Source organism: Neodiprion virginianus, chromosome 3 (assembly GCF_021901495.1).
Source record: "Neodiprion virginianus isolate iyNeoVirg1 chromosome 3, iyNeoVirg1.1, whole genome shotgun sequence".
Taxonomy (NCBI): domain Eukaryota; kingdom Metazoa; phylum Arthropoda; class Insecta; order Hymenoptera; family Diprionidae; genus Neodiprion; species Neodiprion virginianus.
Window position 1 is genome coordinate 13,775,644 of NC_060879.1, and position 22,908 is coordinate 13,798,551.

Genomic DNA, 22,908 nt, shown 5'->3' on the forward strand with positions numbered 1-22,908 from the left:
GTTTTTGACGCACAGCCCTGTACGCCGCCTGACGATGCATCCGAGCGGTAGAAGCATTCGTTCGTGGTTCGGCTCCTGGCCGATAAGTCTCAAATAGTTGGAGGTGCTGTTTGTGCATCACGCACGACCCTGTTCGACAACTAGATAGGCATCCATCGGGAGTGGTTTCAGCGGTATTCGTTCGTCTGTAGTCGGTGGTGTCGATGTTGAGCTGGTACGTGACCCCTGTCAGGCAGTGTCCTGGTATCTTGACGCGAAGGTCTCGCGGATGGTTCTCGAAGAGCATTACAGAATTAGAAAATAGCATACAATTAGCTTAGTAAAGAGAATTCAACTTAAAGATAATTAGTCGTTCATTTTTGGAGTATTGGCCTCAGACGTGCTTTCGTTATTTTTAGCGATATCTGCACCTAGGGGAATGCGATAATTAAACAAAGTGACGGGGTACGAAATACCACGTCACAATATATATATTTTTTCCGCTCCTCAGTCACTCGGAGAAAATGACCGAGAACTTACCGCGTGCACAATAATTTGGCGTCCACGATGTACCCTGGATCTAAAAACAATATCGCGAAGTTTTGTTGGGCGCCTGGCGTGATTAACACGCCTCGAAATCGTTAATGCGCTATACCTCGGCAATATGCTCGGTAGCCCAGTACCGCGGTGAGGGGAGGGGTAATTTTTGAAGAGTAAGAGACACGCGGAAACCACACGCTACTTAACAAAAGAAGTAAAACAAAATCTTATATTTCACAATAGCGGTGATACAAAAACTAAAAAACAATAATCCAAAAGTCGCTCGTCGCGATTATAAAATTAAACAGAAAATTGCACGTAACCTACTTTATTTCTTACTCTACTGATCTCGCGGCTCCCTAACTAAAACGTCACTCAACAATCACAAAATCGCCATAAGCTATTCTCAATTTGCAAATTCGCCGTTTCTTCTCCACAGCGATAATTGCTCAAAACCGAAACTAAAACCACTTTCTCGACGGTGCGCCGTCGGGCTACCGAACAGACGGCATTCTCAATCTCACCCGAGATCTCACCAGGCTCGGAGCTTCGACGCTACCGCGACTTCCCTAAATCTAAATGTGACAACATAACTTAACCTAAAGCTTATTTCAACCAAACAAATCCGCAACGCCACTATATTTCAGATGCAACCAAAACTCAATAGTTCAACTTCTCGTCTCAACCGCTGCTCAACGCAACGGCAATTTCGACTATACATCACCTTCACTCGACTAAACACTATCTTAAATAAACGGCAACTTAACTAAGCGCAAGCATAATTAAATGTAACTACAAACTATACACAATCTCAAGGTAACACAACCCAATTAACATTATCCTAACTAAACGGGTACGAAACTAAGAGCAAGCGCAACTCAACGTAACCTAAACTATACGTTATCGCAACAAATTCGAAATCAAACCTTCTCAAAATCCTCCAAAACGTTATCCGCTAATTCGAGCACTCCAATTCGGCACTTCCCGACCTACTCGAGAGGTGACACTGAAAAACCCGATAACGTGGCTCGACCCGGTAGAGCGAAATTCGGCTATACTTGATTTCAAAAACGAGAGAGACTCAACTAAAACCCATGACTCTACTCAACTTTCTCAGGAACTCAAAATTTACTCTACTCTAACACGCGTACTCAGGCTACGGTCATCAAGCAAAAGAATCGGCAAAAGAATTTCGAGTACTTTTCTACAACGCAAATCCAAAACGGCTATCCGTTACTCAGCACGCCGTTTCGTAATTATGCTCGAAATTCAATCGTGGGAATAAAAGCAGCGCTTACCTTCTACATCCTTGCAGCCCCCTTTCCATTCCCCTTGCGAGTTTTGGGCGACTCCATTACTTTGCGAAACTCCCCAAAACGTGACTTCTTATCACGACCGCCAGAACTGGAGTAGTTTCAAAAACCTACGACCTGCGGCAACACGGATCTCGATACGCCATCCCATACGTGACGTCATACCCATAAGAATACGCAATAATCGATCCGTCATTGATTCCGTCGATTGCGCAACTTGACACGCACCTTTAATAGCATTGCTGCGCAGAACTTAACGCTAAATCGCAATCTCGTCCTCCGCGCAGCTTCATGGCGTCTTGGTGGTGAGCGTGGTGCTCCCTCGTCGCCAGTCGGTCCGTCGCAAGTTCGCTAGTCAATTGTTGGCGGGGTGAAGGGGGAGAGGCTGCGGCGCGCCGGCCGCCAGCGGGAATTGCATCTACCTTGGATTCCCGCGATGCGGGGATCTGCGTTGGCTCCTCCGCCGCAGCCTCGGCTTCCTTCCCGCGAGATCGTCGCTGTTTCGACTTGCCGAAATATCCTCAGTGCCGGAGTTAGCCGCTGGCCTGTGGCCGAAGTTCTCACAAAAAAAAAAGGACCTGCTATATAACGATCACGATTCGCTACTACAGTCATGTCGAAGCTCGGATGCGTGACTCCAGTTCTGGCGGTCCTTTACAATTGCTTCGCGACCCGATCCCTGAGACCCTCATCCCTGGGCTCCGCCCAAGATTCAGAGAGCACCTTGAAGCGAGCATGCATAAAAGAAATGACACGTTACAATAAATATATATATGTAGGGTTTGAGGATTGTGAGGAGAATCGATAACACATGAGACGAGTTATGAGAAAATGAAAATAAAAATTGTTAACTTCATTAAAATACAAGGAACGATAAAAATATAGCGCGTGTCTCCCTTTCACCGTGGTTCGGCATCAACTACTCTCGTCAGGCTCGTCCCCACTCTCGGGCGACCGCTCAACCACGTCTTTACCGGGCCAGGGGCCCCGTCCCACATTCGGCTTTTCCTGCAATTCTCCGGCTTCCGGAGAATAAACCTCGAACGGTTTCATTTGATCTGCTGACGATGTGGTGATACAAGGACCTTCTCCCTCGGTCTGTCGGATCATCTCGTCTCGATCGTGTCCCTTGACTCGTGTCACCTTGTACGGCCGCAAATATTTGTCCCTCGATTTGGACCCCGGACCTAATTGCGTCCGTTTGACCGCAATCAAGTCGCCTACGCGAGATTTTGTTGCTGGCTTGCAACCTCGATCGTGTGTCCTTCGGTTTTTTTCTTGGATTTTACCAATGTTTTGTTTTGCAAGCACTCGTAATGCCTCTCGTTCTTCGTCAAATTGCGATACCGCCTCCTTTTTGATTAAATCGAGTATTTCGACGTTTTCCTTCTGCCTCATTTTCACCCCAAAGAGTACTTCGAATGGGCTTAAGCCCACGCTTCGCTGAAACGTACTGTTGATGGCACACTGGACTTGGTCAACGTGTCGATACCATCGATCCGGACTCTCGTACGACAACTTCGTTAAAATCGAAATAATTATTCGATTTATTCTTTCGACTTGTCCATTCCCTCTCGGCACACCCGTTGTTATTAGAACGTGTTCGATATTCTCTCCGATGCAGTACTCCTTGAACTCCGCCAACGTGAATGCCGTCCCCCGATCACTAACGATCCGTTTCGGGTTTCCGAACACCTTCTGCTGAGTTTTTAATCGGTCCAAGACCTCGCTTGTTCTTGTCGCCTTTTTCGGATAGATCCAAATTAATTTGGAGAACCCATCGACTACCACGAACAGATATTTATACATTTTCGACGTCGCTGTCATCGGCCCTAGATGGTCCATATGGTACGGTGAAAGCGGAACGTCACCCTTCGGTATCGTCTGCAGCATTCCTTCCTTCTTTCCTCGCTTCCCTTCAGCTAGGATGCACCGTACACAACAGCTGACGTATTTGTCGAGTTTTTCCTTCAAATTAGGAATATAATACTCCGATTTGATGCTCTCGAGCATCTTTTTGACCCCGAAATGCCCATTTTCGTGTGTCTTCCGAATTATTTCCGGGTGCATGCTCGTCGGAAGCACCACGACACTTCTGTCTCCCACTCGTTTCACCAAGATCCCATTCTCACATGAATAGTCTTCGTACGGCTCCGTCTCGAGAACCTTCTTGATTACGTGCAATCTTTCTTCGTTATCTTGCTCCTTTCGTATCACCGGCGTGATCCGGTCTTCGACGGTCATCACAGGATATCGGCTCAACGCGTCGACGTGCTTGAGACGAGTTCCCGCGCGGTGTTCCACCTCGTATTCGAATTCCTCCAACATCAGGGCCCACCTCGCGACCTTCGGTGAAATATCAATCTTACTCAATGTCTTTTGAAACGCTGAGCAGTCCGTAACCAACTTGAATTTTATTCCGAGCAAATACACTAGGAATTTTTTGACCGCGTGTATTACCGTCAAAGCTTCGAGCTCATACGAATGCCGCTTCTTCTCTGCGTCCGACGTTTTACGACTTGTAAAATACATGACGTAGAAATGGTCGTCTTCTTCGCCCTTTTGGAGCAGTGCAGCCCCATAACCTTCTTTGCTTGCATCAGTATGTAACTCCGTCGTTGCATCCGGTCGATAAATTCGTAGTATCGGTTCACTAGCCAACAGCTGTTTCAATCGTTCGAACGCTTCTTCTTCTTCAGCCCCAAAGCGGAATCTTTGATTGATTTTTAACAGCTCTGACCACGGTTTTGCGATCTTCGAGTAATCACGGACGAATTTCCGGAAATAACCGGTCAGACCGAGAAAACTCTGTACTGCTTTCTTCGACGTAGGCTTCGGAAAACTCTTGACTGCTTTGACTTTGGACGGCGAAGGACCGACGGTCCCTCCCTCGATGATATGTCCAAGATACTCCACGCGACGCTTTAGGAACGCGCACTTTTTCCAGTTGATGGATAACTCCTTCTCTGCCGCAACTTCCAGTGTCTCTATCAGATTGGCCAGGGCCTCGTCTTCATCTTTGCCCGGCACAATTAAATCATCAACGTACGTGCAAACAATATTTCGCCGGATTAAATCCCGAAATACTTTGTCGATGAATCGTAAAAAAGATGTTGGACTATTACACAATTCAAACGGTGTTTTTACGAATTCGTATTGTCCGTCTGGTGTAACGAACGATGTGTACTTTCGGCTTTCCAGTGCAACGGGAACATGGAAAAACCCGTTCTTCAAATCGAGCACTGAAAATACCCTTGCGACTGCGAGAGCATCGATCCGATCGTCAATAAGTGGCATCGGGAAACGATCCCGCGCTATCTTCTTGTTTAATTGACGATAATCGACACACACTCGATATTCGTTGTTCTTCTTCGGTACAATCACGACTGAACTCGAATATTTACTCTTGCTCGGCTGAATAACCCCTTCTTTCAACCATTCGTCGATTTGTTTGTCGAAGATGATTTTTTCTTTTACAGTAAGTCGTCGAGGTCTCAAACAAACCGGCGTGTCATCCTGGAGCACGATCTTTGTCTCGACGTCCGTCACGACCTCTTTTTTCGGCGCGTGACCTTCGATGATCTCCTCAATTTCTTTACGATATCGATCGTTAACATCAACTGACCTAGTCTCGATGAGATTCACTAACCTCAGCTCGCGAAATACGTCGTCCGTCTCTTCTGCTGCAATTTCCTTTCGTTTGAGTCCGTCGTCTCGACTTTTGTTTGTATGCAACTTTGTTATTGTGATTAACCCTCCTCGTATCACCACTTCCATTTGTCTCGTGATCTTTTTCCCCACCAGCATGAGGTGACTCATAGCGTAATCTGGGATAACAAAGATGTCTCCATCGTAGTCTTCTCCTTGTATCGTCACCGTAGCACGAAAAACTCCGTCCGACTTCACTCGCGTACTTCCGAATCCTTCGAACGTGTTCAAGGTCTCTCGCAGCGGCGGACTGCCTATTTTCTGGTATTCACTGCGTTGTAACAACGTATAGTCCGTACCGGTGTCTATCATCGCCTGTATTTTCACATTGTCTAACTCGACCGTGATCTCGTCGTCCGTTGACGAGCGAGTCACTACATTTACCGACTTCACGTTACCGTCCGTCGTTTTCTCGCGTCCGTCACACTTCGCCGCGATATGCCCGAACTTATTGCACTTAAAACATTTTGGTCAGTCGTCTTTTTTCGGACAGTTACGCGCGAGATGCTCGTTCGAACCGCACCCGAAGCATCCTGCCGCTTTCTCGCCTTTCGGTTTGTCACTTTTATTGTCTTTCGTCACTACTTTCGATTTGTTTTTCTGCGTCTTACCATCGGTTTTTTCTTTCATCCGGTCGTATCGCTCGAGATTTTTTCTGAGCTCGCCAATATTACACGCACTGTACAAAATTGACTTTGCCGCCTCGTCGTCTTGTATGCCGTAGATGACGTACTGCATCACGGCTTCTTCCTCGACGTCGCCTTGACTTGCGATCGTACTCATGGCGTAAACATACTGTCTCGGCGTTTCGTTCGCCTGTCTCTTCCTTTTTGACAGCTGTAAATGCACCATGGCGCTGTTCACTTTGGTTTCAAACTCTTTCAAAAGACTTTTCTTCATCGACTTCCACGTTGTCAGTCCTTTTTGTAGAGCGATATATTGTTTCGCGGAACCTTTTAACAATCAATTCGCGTGAATCACTCTCTGCAAATTGACCCATTGTAACAACCCTGACATGTCCTCAAATTCGTCTATCCACTTTTCGACTTGCAACTTATCGTCACCGGAAAAATGAGAGATACTTCCCTCGACGTCTTTTATCGTAAATAAACTCGGCATGTTGTGTTCGCGTCTCTCCATGCGGACTGTCCTTCTCCTTCGCGTACGTGCGTCGTTTCTCTCGACGCCACGTGCTGCTTTCCCTTCTTCTTCCGAGGTTTTCTCGTGGCAAGATGAGTCCGACGTCACGTCACTCCCTTCTTTATCGATCTCGTCTTCTGTATCGACTTGATCTCCATCGGTATCTCCATTGCCTTCTTTATTGACTTCTTTGTTCGCATCGCCTTCTTCGTCTGTATCATCTTTTTCTTCATGTTGTCTCAATCGACTCATGTGTTCGGCTTTAATTCCCTTGGTCGACAAGCCCAATCTTCCCAACTGTTTTCTGAGCGTAATCACTGTTGGCTTTGGTGTTGAGGACGCGGGAATTTTTTCCTTCGCGCCTCGTTTTGTTTTCGTTCCATCCTGCTTGCCCCCGTTTGTTCCGTCGTCGCTCTCTCTCGAGCCCGATGGTTGTGGGTCGTTCGCTTGCTTTGTTTGGTTGCCTGTTTCACCTCCTTTGTCCTCTGCGCCTTCTTGCGATCTTTCCAGCACCATTATTGCGTCTTTTCTTACTTCTTGCAACTTTGTTGTTAATTATGCGGCGTTGTTACCGATGATCACTCGCGACTTTATTTTTCAACTCGACGACTTCCGACTTGACCGCTTTTCGACACGGCGCCTTTTCGAATCAACGACTTTCGACTTTATATCTTCCGACTCAACGACTTTTCGACTTATCACTTCACGACTTTTGAATCAAAAGATTTTTGACTGGACGACGTTTCGAATCGACACCTTTTCCGATTTAGCAGCTTTCGACTGGACGACTTTACGACCTAACACCGTTTCGACTTTTTCCACAATCTCACTCTTTTCGCGGTCACGGTTCCACTCGACATCTCAACGCAATCCCGGACGAGCCCCCATATGTAGGGTTTGAGGATTGTGAGGAGAATCGATAACACACGAGACGAGTTATGAGAAAATGAAAATAAAAATTGTTAACTTTATTGAAATACAAGGAACGATAAAAATATAGCCCGTGTCTCTCTTTCACCGTGGTTCGGCATCAACTACTCTCGTCAGGCTCGTCCCCACTCTCGGGCGACCGTTCAACCACGTCTTTACCGGGCCAGGATCCCCGTCCCAAATATATATAATATGAAAGGTACAAAGTAGAACGGAACTATACGTTTGGCCGAAATCAATACAACTAGTCTTCGTACCGGAAGAGTACGCGATACTCCCCATATACTTATTTATATAAGTAATCGGAGTAGTCAACGAGACATCAAAGTTTCAAATACTGAAAAAAATATACTAATTTACGAGTTGCCCGGTATAACTTATACCCAGGGCCTCTAACTGGGGTGGTAATCATTCTTTTCGACGAATATACATTCGAAAAGCTTATTTTATCTCCCCGTAAGAATGAAACAGGGAAATCTATGTACCACGGCGCAAAGAAAATTTGAAAAACCTTCCCTCTCACTCTCGACTAGACATGATATTAAAAAAGGACAGTCTTCGTTACGCTTAGTCTGTGTTATGTTCTTCCCTTTCATCCTCTCTTCTTCTGGATTACCGTTTGATCCCAGTTTGGCCCTGCACAATAGAAATTGGCAGATTCGAATGGAAACCTATTAAGGAATTAGAGAAGATCATTAAAATTATTTGTTCTCACATTTCTCTATTGTATTTCAAATTGGCTCTAACTAGCCAAGCGCTCACAGATTTCTTTATCGAATCCTAATCAGAATTTGACAGATGCAATATCGTAGCTTCTCAAGCAATAATAATTTTTACGTTATCAGGTACGTATATGGTTGAATAAAATATAAAATTAATTTTTTTTTCAAAATATTATGATTCTACTCATTCGTACAGTGCGAATACTCACTCATAATCATCTGCCGAAAATTTGTGTCTTTGAACACTTTTTTTTCTTTCTTCCGTCCATGCTGTATTCTCAGGCTACTGCGTTTACGAGTGAGCCAACGAATTGAACAAAAAAACGTGTGTACTTGTCCCTCCCAGTCTTCTCAAAAACTGTATCTGAAAAGATATTTGAGAGAGAATATAGTATATTTTTTCGTAGAATATGCCACGGTGTTTGTGGATGATACACACAACCTGAACGAAAAACAACAAAACCGCAAACACAAGGAAAATGACAACAATTTCAGTATCACCTGAATTCTTATTCTAAACTTCCCACAGCATCCAAATTAGTAAACAGTATTCATTAACACAATTGTTATACATATTCGTGAATTGTTCTTGTTAATATTAATGAACAATAGTCCAGAACAAAATACAGAAAATAATACGAGTTGATTTGTGTCATTTATTTAGTTTATTACGAAAAAAATAATATTATTTGACTTGATTGATGATAATAGCCAAATAAAAATTTTCATTGCCAATTTTTCAATTGCAAAAATTGTTACTCGCGCAATGTGCAAAATATGCAGAACGGCTACTGTTTTTCAATTTATCAATTTCTAAGAAATTCCCGGACATAACATGATTTCATAAACAGATGGGCCACGCATTAGTTGGATTGATACGCATAGGAATTTGTTGAATCTTTTGTTTCGACAAAATATTCCTAATACTCTATCTATCTGTCATAATATTCAAATGAAAGTGCTTATTGAATCCTTGTTATACAATGAAAAATAAAATAACAAGTGAAATAAAAAATTAAATCAAACAATTAAATAAAAATATTCTACTTTATAATGTTTACCATACCAAATGCAGTTTATAATTAAGGAAGTCATATAGGAGGAGTCAGTGACAGACGACAAAATAAAGAGAGAAATTAATAAATAAATGGCGAACTAATCAACATCTGTATAAATGTATCAAAGAAAGTGTTCGTCCTGAAGAGATTTTTTGTTTATTCATGCGCTTTTCCTACCACCTCCCATAGTTATTACACCTCAAACTCATACAATATGCAGAATATTTCATGAAAAATGAGTATTTACAGCTAAAATCCGAAATTTGTGTACAAAGAAAATCAATAAAATCAATATACAATAAAGACGCTTACGCAGCAGACAGTTTCTTTTTTCAAAAACCCATTATAAATGAGGTACATCTGAAATTAATTTCATCTGTTTAAACAGATTGTATAGTCGTTTTCTGTTGTGTTTGCTACATATTGGTAAACAAAGAACGCTGAGGTTTGCTCTGTGTACACTTGATCATTATATGATATAACAAATGCTGTAGTTTTAACTAAAATTTTTAAACTATTTTTCATTGAATTAAGATAGAAGATTGTATTGCTTGATAAAATTCTAAATTAATCAGAATTCAATGATTGAAAAATATCCCATAAAATTGAAAAGACTGCGACTTGAAATTATCTGAAACATTTCAAGAGATCGAATCATTCCAAATAATTGAGAAGGATATTAGGTTTGAAGTATTAGCCTTTGACATTGTAATCATAAGTAAGAATTCAGCGCTCAATTGAATCAAGATGTTCAAGAATTAGGAGCTGACATTTCGACAATACTTCAAGAGACTAATCTTGTATTTCTCTTTGCTATCCAGTTTTTTTTCACTTTTTTTTATGATCAATAAAGCTCCTGAAGAGGACAGTGAAGAACCGTCAAAACGCCGGCGGTCAACTATTGGACTTCTTGATTCGATGTGATCGCTAAATTCTACTTGATAATTTGAAAAGATTTCACAGGGTTTCGGAAGATTTCAAGGATTTGATAAGTTTTGAAAAAAATTAATCAACAAGCGTACTAGATTTCACAAGTAATCCATCAGAGTAGGTGTTGCTTCAGATTTCGTTATCAATGTGAAATATCTGTGCAATTCCCTTGCCTAACACTATAGATTGGTCAGGACTTAATTTAGAATAACTAATCCAATTTCCAAATGATAATAGTAACTTGATTGATCGCTTACCATTGGTAACGCAAATTTCTTTTCCAGTTGTTACGCCCCAACGTACCACCTTGGTGTACCTTTTTCAAAAGTCCATTTCATTTCATTTCTTTAATTTCTTCAATGCACACATGTTATTTCATCAAAATCTCAAATTCTAATAACGGCGAGTTCCACCCCTCCTGGCAAAAGTCACGTAAGGACCAACAATGATCCCTACTATAAGGTTCTACTTTGTTTCTTATAATTGGTACCAAGAACTGAGACAAGGGACTGCTGAATTAGCATCAGCGGCGCTCAGCCTAGAAATATCTCTCTTTTGAAGTCAAAATTATCATCAATAATTAGGATAAGCCACTACCTTTGGAACCAACAAATTAAAATAGATTATCTGTTGAAGTGTGTGGATGAATGCGTGAAAATTATCTTAAGATACCTTTTATCAACATCTTACACGTGTAAGCGACGAGATTGAGAATTGTCGGAACACCGTCGAAGAGCGCGAAGTAACGCTGACCGTGTAGATTTGGGCAACAGGAGGTCGCCCTCACACTTCACTTGCTAATTTCCGTTGTAACTTATTGCAACTGCAGCTCCTTGGACCCTCACGCCCAAGCAGCCATGTCGTTCATCTGTCAAGTTGCGAGGTGCGTGGACGTCAATCCGTATTAGCCCTTCTTAAGTAATAGTAGCGTTCGGAAAATCTTAGTTGTGAGCGGCCTAAAATCTCTTGCTAATTCGTCAACTCTAGAATTCATATAATCTTGTGATTTGAAAAGAATCACTATCTCCTACTTTGCAAATTCTTTCCTTTTCTTTACTATTTCTTATATCTTCAAGAATAGACAATTTGATGATATTCCGCTTTCCTCAAATTAAACCAAGTTTGGCCCAGATTCAATTTGGATCTGGTAATATTAAGAATTTACTTCAATAATCAAGAAGTTCGTAACTTTCGTAAAATAATCATTTAAATAATAATAATTCAAACCATCTCATATCAAAACCGCGAGAGAAACATTCGGACATTTGTTGTAAACAGTAACTCTTTGACAATCAACCTATCAAAATTAATCAAGACTGAGGGGCCGGGTTCATCGTTTCCAATATCATCCATCCACCCTTAAGAACCCGAGGTGAGGCCCTGTTCCAGAATACTACTGACGCAGACCGAAGTAGTATAGATACACCGGTTCCAACCCACGCAGTGAGTTAGAACCAGCATGGTATCCTGATTCCTACCTTACCGACAGTCGGTATGTTACCACCGCGATAATAGAACCTTACCCGCGATATTGGTGCTGACTGTTAATATAGATGGCGCCACCTGTATTTGCGCCTGATTTTATCGATAGACAATTTGACAGTGAAATTTTTTTGCTAGTCAGATGGACAGCCATTTTGATTATTGCTGAGTCAGATAAGCAGCTATTTTGATTGTTCACCCGTCAAACGCTGCCCACTACCTGCTTTTTCGTTGACCGATTTTTTTCCCATCACATGCCTCACGTTGGTTGAGGTGTGCAGGTTTTTGATTTTTGCTTAGTCAGATGAGCAGCCATTTTGATTACTGCTTACAAGGAAAGTCTTTCCGCTGACATCCCTTGATTTTGATAAAATTGACATATGTTATTCTACATTAAAATCTGAGAGACACGTATTTTTTTCTTACCGGCGGAAAAACGTTGCTAGGGGATGAATTTATCCTTTGAAGTTGAGACCTTCCACGGGTACTTTTCAGGTTGCACCTATTTTCACCTGAGATAATCGAATGCACCCAAATGGATAATTACCTTAATGATAAACGATGGAAAATGCGACTGGTTTCATATCGGGGGGTTGCATAGGAAAAAAGTTATAGGGGTTGAAATTCATAAAATCATTATACCAAAAAAACGATTGCACCTATCACGATGGATTTAATTGCACTTTGAAGAGCGAAAAAAAAATAATGCATATGGGTTTTTGAGTTTTTATCGCAAATCAAGTTAAGGGGGTGAACTACCTCTATGTATGTTTACATTTAATCTCAATCAAACGGCAGTAATTCTTCTTTTTCTTATTTCTTCTCTCAGTGATACGTTTTTTCTCCAAATTCTCAACAACTACGTATCAAACGATGGACAGATGTTTCTCGAAATTACATTTTTATAATTGGTGAAAGTGATAGGATCAAAAGTATGCATCCAATCTTAATGATTTGTTTTTCATTTGAAGGCAATGAGACTCTTCTAGTGATACTTGAAACATCCCATTTAAAATTCATTTGAACAATGGATTTGACCCAATTGAGCAAGGAAAATTGGAAAAAATCAAATTCTTCCGCTGAAAATTCTACCACTTTATCAATTTTTTATTTTTAGTAACTTTTTACGGTATTCATACAAATCACATTCACAGTTTAAAAGAATTCACTCATTTATTTTTGCCGCCAAAAATGACAGATTGGATAACTTTTACGGATAACAATTTTTTTAGTAGTTCATATTAAATTTACCACAAGACGAATTTCAAAAATTACTATTTCGTATATTTTTCATGAAAATTTAGCAAATACTGACATATTTCCATAATCTTCGTAATCCCCCCCCCCCCCCCTACTTTAAGGTGTTATCTGGGAGTCACCTCTGTTCAGTCTGTGACTCGCTCCCATAATTAAATCAGAAATACGACGTAGAAGCAGTGATAAAACTGCAATCGCGGAATATATTCACCACAGTCGGCTATTTTTCTTTTACACGACGAAAGAAGTCACTGACAATTCGAGACTATTTGAAACGAAATTGCAAATATTAATAAAAATGAAGATAAATCCTTTGAACGTTATTAGAATGCTTGTCGTAACTTTTGAAGTTATGCGTTCACCGGATTCGCCAGTAAATAACGATGAAATACAGTTGAAAGAAAACTTTCAAAATATTTTGTTGAGTGCAATGAACGAATACAGTAGTTTTGAAATGGTAGAACAAAATTCTTTACATTTTGAAGAACCTTTTAAGGATTGGGAAATGGAAATTGTTGGAGATAAAGAATAGGCAAACGCCCTGTATGAACCAGAACTTTCGCCTGATACATGCACTCGTGATAACCAAGACTTATCCTACGAGTGCAAATTAAGGGCCGTTGAGTATTGGCGCAGCAGGAAGGAAGGAAATTTGGGTTTGGGCAGTGTTAAACAAAAGTTCAAGAAAGTGCAATCCATACGACAGTTGCACCGGTGGACCCATAATTTGAACAACGGGGAGACATACAAAGAAATATTAGCACGAATTTTGTGGTTACACTTTCGAAAATTTCTAAGCTGCTGTGGATGCTGGTTTAATAGTGCACGATTCTGATTTGAAAAAATGGGCCTTACATGCTCAAAAAGAAATAGAGCATACTGATTTTCGTTTCAAAGCATCTCGTACGTGCATAAACTCATTCAAAGCAGCTCATCGTATCGTATCGAGAAAAATTAATAAATTCATCACATCCAAAACAATTGAAGATGGAAAAATCTTGGAACAACAAATTTAAAAATTTGTCTATGACGTAAAGCAAAATATTGGAACGTACAGATTTTCAAATACATTCAACGCAGACCAGAGTGGCTTCCAACTAGAAATGCGTTCCGGAAGAACTTAGCAGTCGAAGGAGCAAAGCAAGTACAATGCCTTGTACAATCAGTCTGTTCTACGAGCCACAGTTACACTATTCAGCCGACTATATCAGCTGACGGCAAGCTGCTATCTCCACTATTTTTGGTTTTAAAAGAACCAACTGGCAAGATTGGTCCAATAGTGGAGAAAACACTTTTCAGACCAGATAATGTGTACATAGAAGTATCCAAGTCTGGGAAGCTTACTTCAAGTGAAAATTACACCCACTTTTTTGTATAGACATTTTTCGAATGAAAAAAAAATAGGTTTTTCTATTTTCAGATTATTTTAAAATTTGGTTGCAGCATGTATTTTTCCCGAAAGTTGGTTTAAAATCTTTATTACTGATTGATTCTTGGACTGGGCACTGTCCCCAAGCTGTACTTGATGTGAAACCTTCAACTAGAGATGTCAAAGTAATGATTTTACCTAAAGGAACTACCGGAAAAATCCAGCCCCTCGATGTTTTTGGATTCCGAGTATGGACAAATTTTGTTAGACATTTTTCTGATAATTGTCTTTTGATAAATTATCATATTGATTTGCATTCGAGAAACAATATCATAAAGCTTCAGTCACTTGTTCATAACCAACTGTCGTCACCACGTTATATCGATCTTTTCAAATATTCATGGTACAAAAGTGGTTACATAGAGGATAAACCAGCGAATTTTGAAAATCCTGTACACTTTGCATTTGGAGATTCCTGCAACTCACACTGTGAAGTTCCAGGATGTGAAAATGTTGCTATTGTTCGCTGTTCCTGGTGTAAAAAGTCCTTATGTTTCAAACACTTTTTCAATGACTATCATTACTGCAGTACTTACAACGGCTAATAGAGCATATGATTATACATTCGCTTCTATTTATTCCTATAGTGATTATTTTGTTAAACTGTTGACATATTATCAATAAAAGATACAAGCATATTGTACGCTCTTTTTTTTTTTACTTGACTACGCAATTTTTCTGTACGTCATCCCAAAACTTGGTCTTATCCACCGGAATGAATATGTGGGAGTAAATCCCTTGTAAGGTTACGTAAGAGGTTAGTCCAGATGGCAGGTCAGTCGTACGATAGATAAGAGTGAGCTCATGAGACTCAGTAGATCTGAAGTGAGCCGGTCGTCGCGATAGACGTACGCGGTCTCCGGTGTGAGTCAAGCACTCTGAATTACGCACACGAGTCATAGACATGGGCTCCACACCCGAACGAGTCCTTGCCGGTCTCGCTCCTACAAATATGTGTAAGCGCTTATCGTATGCTTATGTTATCTCATTGCCAAATATAAATCAGTCAGAATTGTCGATAAGTCAGATATAAATACTTTTTCAACGAAAGATCGGTCTGTAAATAAGTTGGCTCCTAGATAAAACCGTTCATTGAATGCTACATACGTGATACGGTTGTGTTAAATTAACAAAAAACATATCACTAGGAGAAGGAATAAAAAAAAAAAGAATTACTGCCGTTTTATTGGGATTAAATGTAAACATACATAGGGGTAGTTCACCCCCTTAAATTGATTTGCGAGAAAAACGCGAAAACCCATATGTATTATTTTTTCTCGCTCTTCAAAGTGCAATTGAATCCATCGAGATAGGTGCAATAGTTTTTTTTTTGTTATAACGATTTTATGAATTTCAACCCCTATAACTTTTTTCCTATGCAACCCCCCCGATATGAAACCAGTTGCATTTTTCATCGCTTATCATTAAGGTAATTATCCATTTGGGTGCATTCGATTATCTCAAGTGAAAATATGTGAAACCTGAAAAGTACCCCTCGGAGGTCTCAACTTCAAAGGATAATTTTACCCCCTAGAAACGTTTTTCCGCCGATAAAAAACAATACGTGTCTCTTAGATTTTGATGTAGAATAACATATATAAATTTCATCAAAATCGAAGGACGTCAGCGGAAAGACTTTACTTATTAGATGCAGCCGTTTTATCATCATCAGATGTTTCTGAACACAGCAGTATTAATACTCTATGGCGCTTGGCCCTTGATTTTTTTAAAGTTTCTTTGCTTGCAAAATTTTCTAGATCTGCAGCATCCTTCATAAGCTTCAGTTTTTCTGTAGCTTCAGGATATTCATCTGTGTAGAAGCAATGTATACTGTAAAATAACAGATACGTCATTCATATCATTCCATACATTTCACCAGTAACACGAAATGGATTGCATAATTATCATATACGTGTTCGAATTTAGACAGCAAATCTAGTCATTCCCATTATAAATTTAGCAGTTTAATGGCTTATACAGTGTTACGGGGACACCCCAATGTAAATAGTTGCATCTTCTAGTTGCTACATGAACCGTATCATTATGATAACAGCCTGATCATTATTCTCATTTTGAAAGTTCATCTTATCTTCTTTCATATTCTTAACAATTCGTTCACAGGAATTTTTGAGTTGTTGTTCAAAACACTAATTACTCATTTTCTCACTAATTCAGTTAACATTGTTCAGAACCAAAAACTGATCAAGCATACAATCGAAGATAAAATTGTCAATTTCATTGAAGATCACCCAGGCAGCACACTCGCTTCGTTTATACCGGGACAATCTCTTGAAACTATACATACAATGCGCGTGCGCTGAATAATTCAATCTCATTGCGGTCTATGAAATCGCCCCGCGGCGATGTTTTCGTCTGCTGAGCAGGGCGCCAACGTACACAAAATAAAACGAAAGCTGTAAATCTCTCGCGCGTGAGGCCGTGGATTAAGGTTATGCTGCTGTTTATTTTTAAGTAGTGTAAATTGTCTAAGAAGAATAGTATCGTTCAGCAATACCGTGGTCGATATCGGAAGATATTCAACCGATGCAATAAAGAATTTAACGGAAAAGCAAATATCAAATGATACATAAATTGGGTGTTATTTATTGAAAGAAGAAATCTGAAATTCAATGTAAAATGTCATTAACAAGTGGGAGTCTGGACAAACAGAGGTAGGTGAATGAGAACAATGTTTATTGTAAGCAGATTCTTCATTTACATAAAATTAAATATAACTGAATGGTTGAGACCCAGTAGAAGGTATTTCCAGTGTAGATTCGTTACGGTGCAGTGCTCCAGAAGTCAGTGATTAGTGCCGATGAACATGAAATAAATGAAAGAAATGAGTAACAAGGAATAAAGAAATTATTCATCTTAAACTCGAAGCTTAGGAGGACAAAGAGTAGAAATTAGCAGCAAACGTACCCGACGCAATACTAACAAAAACCCTCGCAGACATCATTGATTAACCCTTCCAGTCATAGTGGGACCGCCACGGTCCCACCTTCCAAAAATCACCTCAGAGCTCTAATATTGAACCAAGGCCTCTGAAAATACGTATCTAGAGGTTTTTTGAGTCGCTGATCATGAATATGAGGTCAGATTTTGAAAATTCAAAATGGTGGATCCGCTATAGTCGATCAAATTGGGCAATGTGACAATGAAAATTTCAATCACATAAAATCCTACTTCATCAGGAATATTCCTTCAAATATACATTAGAAATAAATATTTCAGTTAATTTGAGATAATTGAAATCCGTGGTTCATTATCATAATAATTGAAAAAAAAACAAAAAAAAAACAGAAAAAAACCAAACAAAAAACAGAAATAGAACAAACGAAAAAGTGGAACTAGATGCTCTTCACGTCCTCGTCGTTACTTCCGGGTAGCGCTAAGAGAGAGACACGAATATAGACAAAGAAAGATAAGATGGCATTTGCCATCTTGGATTTAGATATTATGAAGTTGTGACTTCATATTCGTGATCAGGTATTCCAAAATCCCGCAAATGACTAAATTCAGGCGAAAATATTGAGCAGAAAGATATATGAAACTTGACGTCCACCATATTGGATCTGTCATTTTGAATTTTGAAAACCTAATACGAGATTCGTCATCAGCGACCCCGAAAACCCCTGAGTACAAAGTTTTAGAAGAATTAACGAGTATTTGGAATTTCACGTCCGCCATATTGGATCCGCCATTTTGAATTTTGAGAATCTAATGGCGGATTCGTAATCAGGGACCCTAAAAACCCCCGCGTACCAATTTTCGTCTAAATCGGTGCAGATGAAAAATACATGACTGGAAAGGTTAATTGACAAAGTTTCTACAGCTCCATTGTACAACAATCAATGTTCCGTTAACAAAGAGGGTTCACCAGATATCCAAGAATAAAAAGAGATAAAGACCAACAGTTAATGTTACAGTGTAACTCATGCTATTAAAGAAAAATTAGGAAACAAAACAATAACTTAAAAGACACTTGCGGATAACACAGGGAGACCAATCTCCACTCTTCTGATCACCCCTCGTCTGGCCCTTGGTTACCTTTCAAAAAGTGGTCAAAATGCCCTCCAGCAGCTGCAGCGCAGTAACCGAGCCGGTCATAAAAGGCATTTGTGTTGGATATGATATCCGGAGACAGGTTCTGCAGGATGTCCAAGATCCTAGCTTGCAGTGCGGCAAGGTCCTCAATCCTACCTTGGGCATATAGGACATTTTTCAAATGGCCTCACAAGCCGTAGTCCAACGAAGTGAGATCAGGTGAACGGGCTGGCCACTCGACCTCCGGGCTTGCCCTACCAATCCAGCGTCCAGGGAATTGTTGGTCGAGGTAATCACGCACCGCACGTGTGAAGTGCGGTGGGGCTCCATCCTGCTGAAACCAAACAGGTTCGCCCCAAACACAGAAAATGATACGTTACTTGTATTAAGCATAAAATTATTCATTTTTAAATCATACGTACTCTGCTGATAATAACGCCAGCTCTACATGATAAAATACACTCACGATTTCTTCTTCAATCAGCCTAAGAGCCGATACGATTCTCTCTCTCAGCAACCAGAGGTACTTCTCACCGTTGAGGTTTCCATCAATAAAAAATGGCCCTATGAGCCGATTGTCAATCGCGCCAAGCCAGACGTTGAGCTTCAACGGGTACTGCGTGCCAGGCTGAACGAACAGACGAGAGATGTTTCGACACTAGGCTCTGATGTTCCGCCTGTTCGGTTTGCTGACAAGTATCACCGTACTTTCATCGGAGAAACAAATGCGACTCAACAAGCCCTCGTCTGCATTCAGACGTTTCATCCTCTCTTGGCTGAAGCGAAGACGACTATCGTTATCACTAGCCAAGAGTTCTTGATGGACTTGAAACTTGTACGATCTGTACTTATCTTAACGCAATACTCTTCTGACCGACGCGTTGGATATTTCTAAATCCTGGGAGATGCAGCTGATCAGCTTGAATGGATCCTCTTCGACGGTCAAGCAGATGTGCAGCGTGGTATCTCAGCTTAGCTGACGGTTTGGCTGAGAAAAATTTCTGGTCCTCTCGTCGACACTTCCCGATTTTTCAAATCTTAGGACCAGATTCCTTATGGTCGCTAACGAGGGTGTCGGTCGATCCGGGTGTGTAACGGCGAAATGATCCTGATTTTCCCGGTAAGACAGGCCCTGGTAATGACGTTCCACCAACTCGACTTTTTCCTGAACAGAAAATTTGTAATTAGGCATTTTTGAGCTAATGAACCTGATAAAAAAAATTCACAAAAGGATCGAGGTAATTGCCAGACACGTGGTTGAAGACGCGCGATCTTTTTGCAAAGTGGTCAATTTATGCGGGCGGGAAAGTTACGAAACTCTAGAGATTGATGATTGTATTGGCCGATACCAGTCGCGATCGATGCCCTGATCTGATCAAATTCTGGTATTACCTGAATCGTGGTTTTTGCGCCCTCGCAGTGTTGCCGATATGCACAGAATTTGGATACGTACTATCTGGTTAAATACCACGTGGTGATCTGTCTCTGAGTTTCAATTCTAGAAATCGATGCCCCTCTCCATTATTACGTAGGAAAACAAGGAAATAGTTTTGCGATGTGATCGGCGATGTTTATTCACCTCGTATTCAGCGGTTCAGGTGAACGAATTTCAGAAACCTCGCGATCATACCGTGACATTCGCGATCATATTGTGAATTTGCAATTCGTAGAATTTTATTGATTTCGAGAAAATATGGACTATGAAAAAAATCTACAACATAAATTCAACAAATCATATTCACAAAAGCAATACGTCAAACGATATCTAACGATCAGTAATTTGTGATTGTGGTTTTCGAGCATTAAACCAGGTGATGTCTGGTGGCAATGCGTCTTATTAACGATTTATGATTTGTGCATTTTATTGGAAATTAGTTGTATCCAAAAATACCAAAAGATCCTGTCTGATAATGATAGCTTCTAATATTTTCGGGTACGAAATAATTCATTGTCGAAGCGGGACTAAATTTGTCAGGCTTGGAAGCATGTAGGTAAATTTCTAATTACGTGATCTTCGACTATTACAATATTTTAACACGGATTCAATGATAAAATTCGTTTTTTTTAGCAGGCTCCAAGTTGAACTTTGGTTAACACGAGGAAAATTATGCCTCACCTGATGGTCAAAACGTTTAGGTGGCAAGGATCCTGCAGGTTTCTCGAGCGGTGCAATCATTATAACCATCGAACCGGGTTGTTCCGTCGGACATCAGGTGCCAGAGTGAATTTCATCAGGCCATCGCCACCTTCTTAATATCAGTTGAGGCAAAATTGAAGAGCGGGATATACTACAAATCATAATGGCTGAGTATCCCATCATTTTACTTTGATCGAGCCAATAGCGATAAGTTTGTTACTTAACCGTTGCCGCCAATTCGTTCTACCGAGGAATCAGTCTGTGAACCATTGTAATTCAAGCATTATTATTGACCAGCATTGTTTTTCAACCTTTATACCATTTAATTTGGTATCTTATTTTGAAGCTTACTTTTACTCTCTTGGGCATTAAATTCAGATAAATAGTTTTTCAAGTCCTCAATTAGATTGTAGGGTTTAATTTTTCCAGGCAAACTGAATCAATCTAAATCTAGAATTGTTAAATAACTTCAGTTAAAAATGTCTTTAAATTCAATCTTAGTTGACGGTGTCATCTGGCTGGATAGTTGCCCGATAACTCAAAACCAAATACAATTTCACACTCTTAATAGGCTCCTGCGCTAAGACTGAAAGCTTGGGAATCTCCATTTACCGCAATTATTTCTGCGTTTCATGTTAGCAGTGTCTGAAGCAAAAAAAATTCCATCTTGAGATTGGAAATGGAATCTGAAACGCTGAATTCATCCAGTAACACGAATTGAAAACCAAGAATTTTATAATGGTTCCTGCAACAAAGGGACTGATTCCAAATACCCTTGTTACAAGGTGATGTTCGGAGGACTATGAACAAGACATTGTATCGGATTACATTATTTGAAAAAAAATTTTCATGCACTTCGTTAAAAATTAGATATTCAGTTATTTTGATGGAACAAGGGACACAATCTTGAATCCGATAAGTCAATATCCTCGTAATAATGTTCTCACATTATTCTAAAACATGATTGTCCTTGAAGCTAATTGTGACGTTAAGGGGCATTTTGAGAGAGTTGATTTTCAACTTGTGTCACAGGATATGATCTACGTTCCTGAGTTCTATGCTTCCGATTAGATTTTCTTTGTTTTGAACCGCACTAACTACAGAAATCATTTTAATAAATCTAGTATTACTTGAATTTTGAATTTGAGTATTAGATTCCCTTCATTCATTGGAATCGAACATCATTGAAAATTTTCGAAATGAATTCCGATGATCATTGGAAAATTTTTAATAGTAGTAGTAATAATTTATTGATCGGCAAAAATACATTGACTATCGACTATTTGTAAATTTTGTTGGACTATTTTCGAGAAAAAAAAGATTCACAGTTCTATTACAGATAGTGAGATATTTAAATTTCTTGAACACTCGGTTTAATGTCCCATTTTCAAAAGTGATAAAACTCAATATTACCGCCTGAAATCACAAGAGAGTGAGACAGTTTCTTAGTTGCTTAAAAGTGGCGATGATCTTTGTACGTGTGATAAATTGAATAGGCAGATAACAGTGAATATTGGAGATGTAATTATTTTGACCGTATCACCTGTTGAAAGAAAAAAATTTCTTTGTTATTTCTAATGTACAAAACAATAAAAGTGATCAAATAAAGTGTTCCCACCTACCTGCTGCGTTTCTTCCAAGCACCCAACATTCAAACAGATTTCTCATTTTAGTCGAATAAAGCCAATTTTCGAAATGCATTAGATTCAATTTTCCGAGTCACTACCTCGACTGTTTGAGATTCTAACCTCAAAAATTCTTATGAACTGCATCGCCGCCAGAAACCGAGTTTGACAGTTGAAACTCGGAGTGGCCAGCCTGCCCGAGTAGCCGATAAAACTCGCGCATGGGCATTGTTTGTATAGTTTCAAGAGATTGTCCCGGTATAGCTACTGGATCACAATGAAAACGTCAAGGGGATATCTGGTTAGGTACATAACTGATATGTGATATGTGCCCTTCAAGGTACGTTGACGTTAGTCTAACGTAACTGCTACGTGAAAAGTTTATGTTAATTCACAGAACAGATGTTACGTAACATTTAGGTCTCAAAACATACGTCTTTGTGTAGTCCAAAGAATTGATATATCTGTAACATAATGACGTATACGTAAATAAAATATATCGCCGTTAACATCATAGATATGTTTCAAGGGATCCATTTCAGTGTGTTTCAAAGTATTTGTATCCTCTTTACATACTTATTTTCATGTAACAATTATAGTCTATTGCT

General features: G+C 40.0%; 1 protein-coding gene across 1 annotated transcript in view; it reads left to right on the forward strand.

Moving 5' to 3' along the window:
• Positions 1–22,908, forward strand: part of LOC124300690 (glutamate receptor ionotropic, NMDA 2B) — a 1,918,249-nt gene that overhangs the window by 947,577 nt on the left and 947,764 nt on the right. The gene's annotated exons all lie outside the window — the stretch shown is intronic.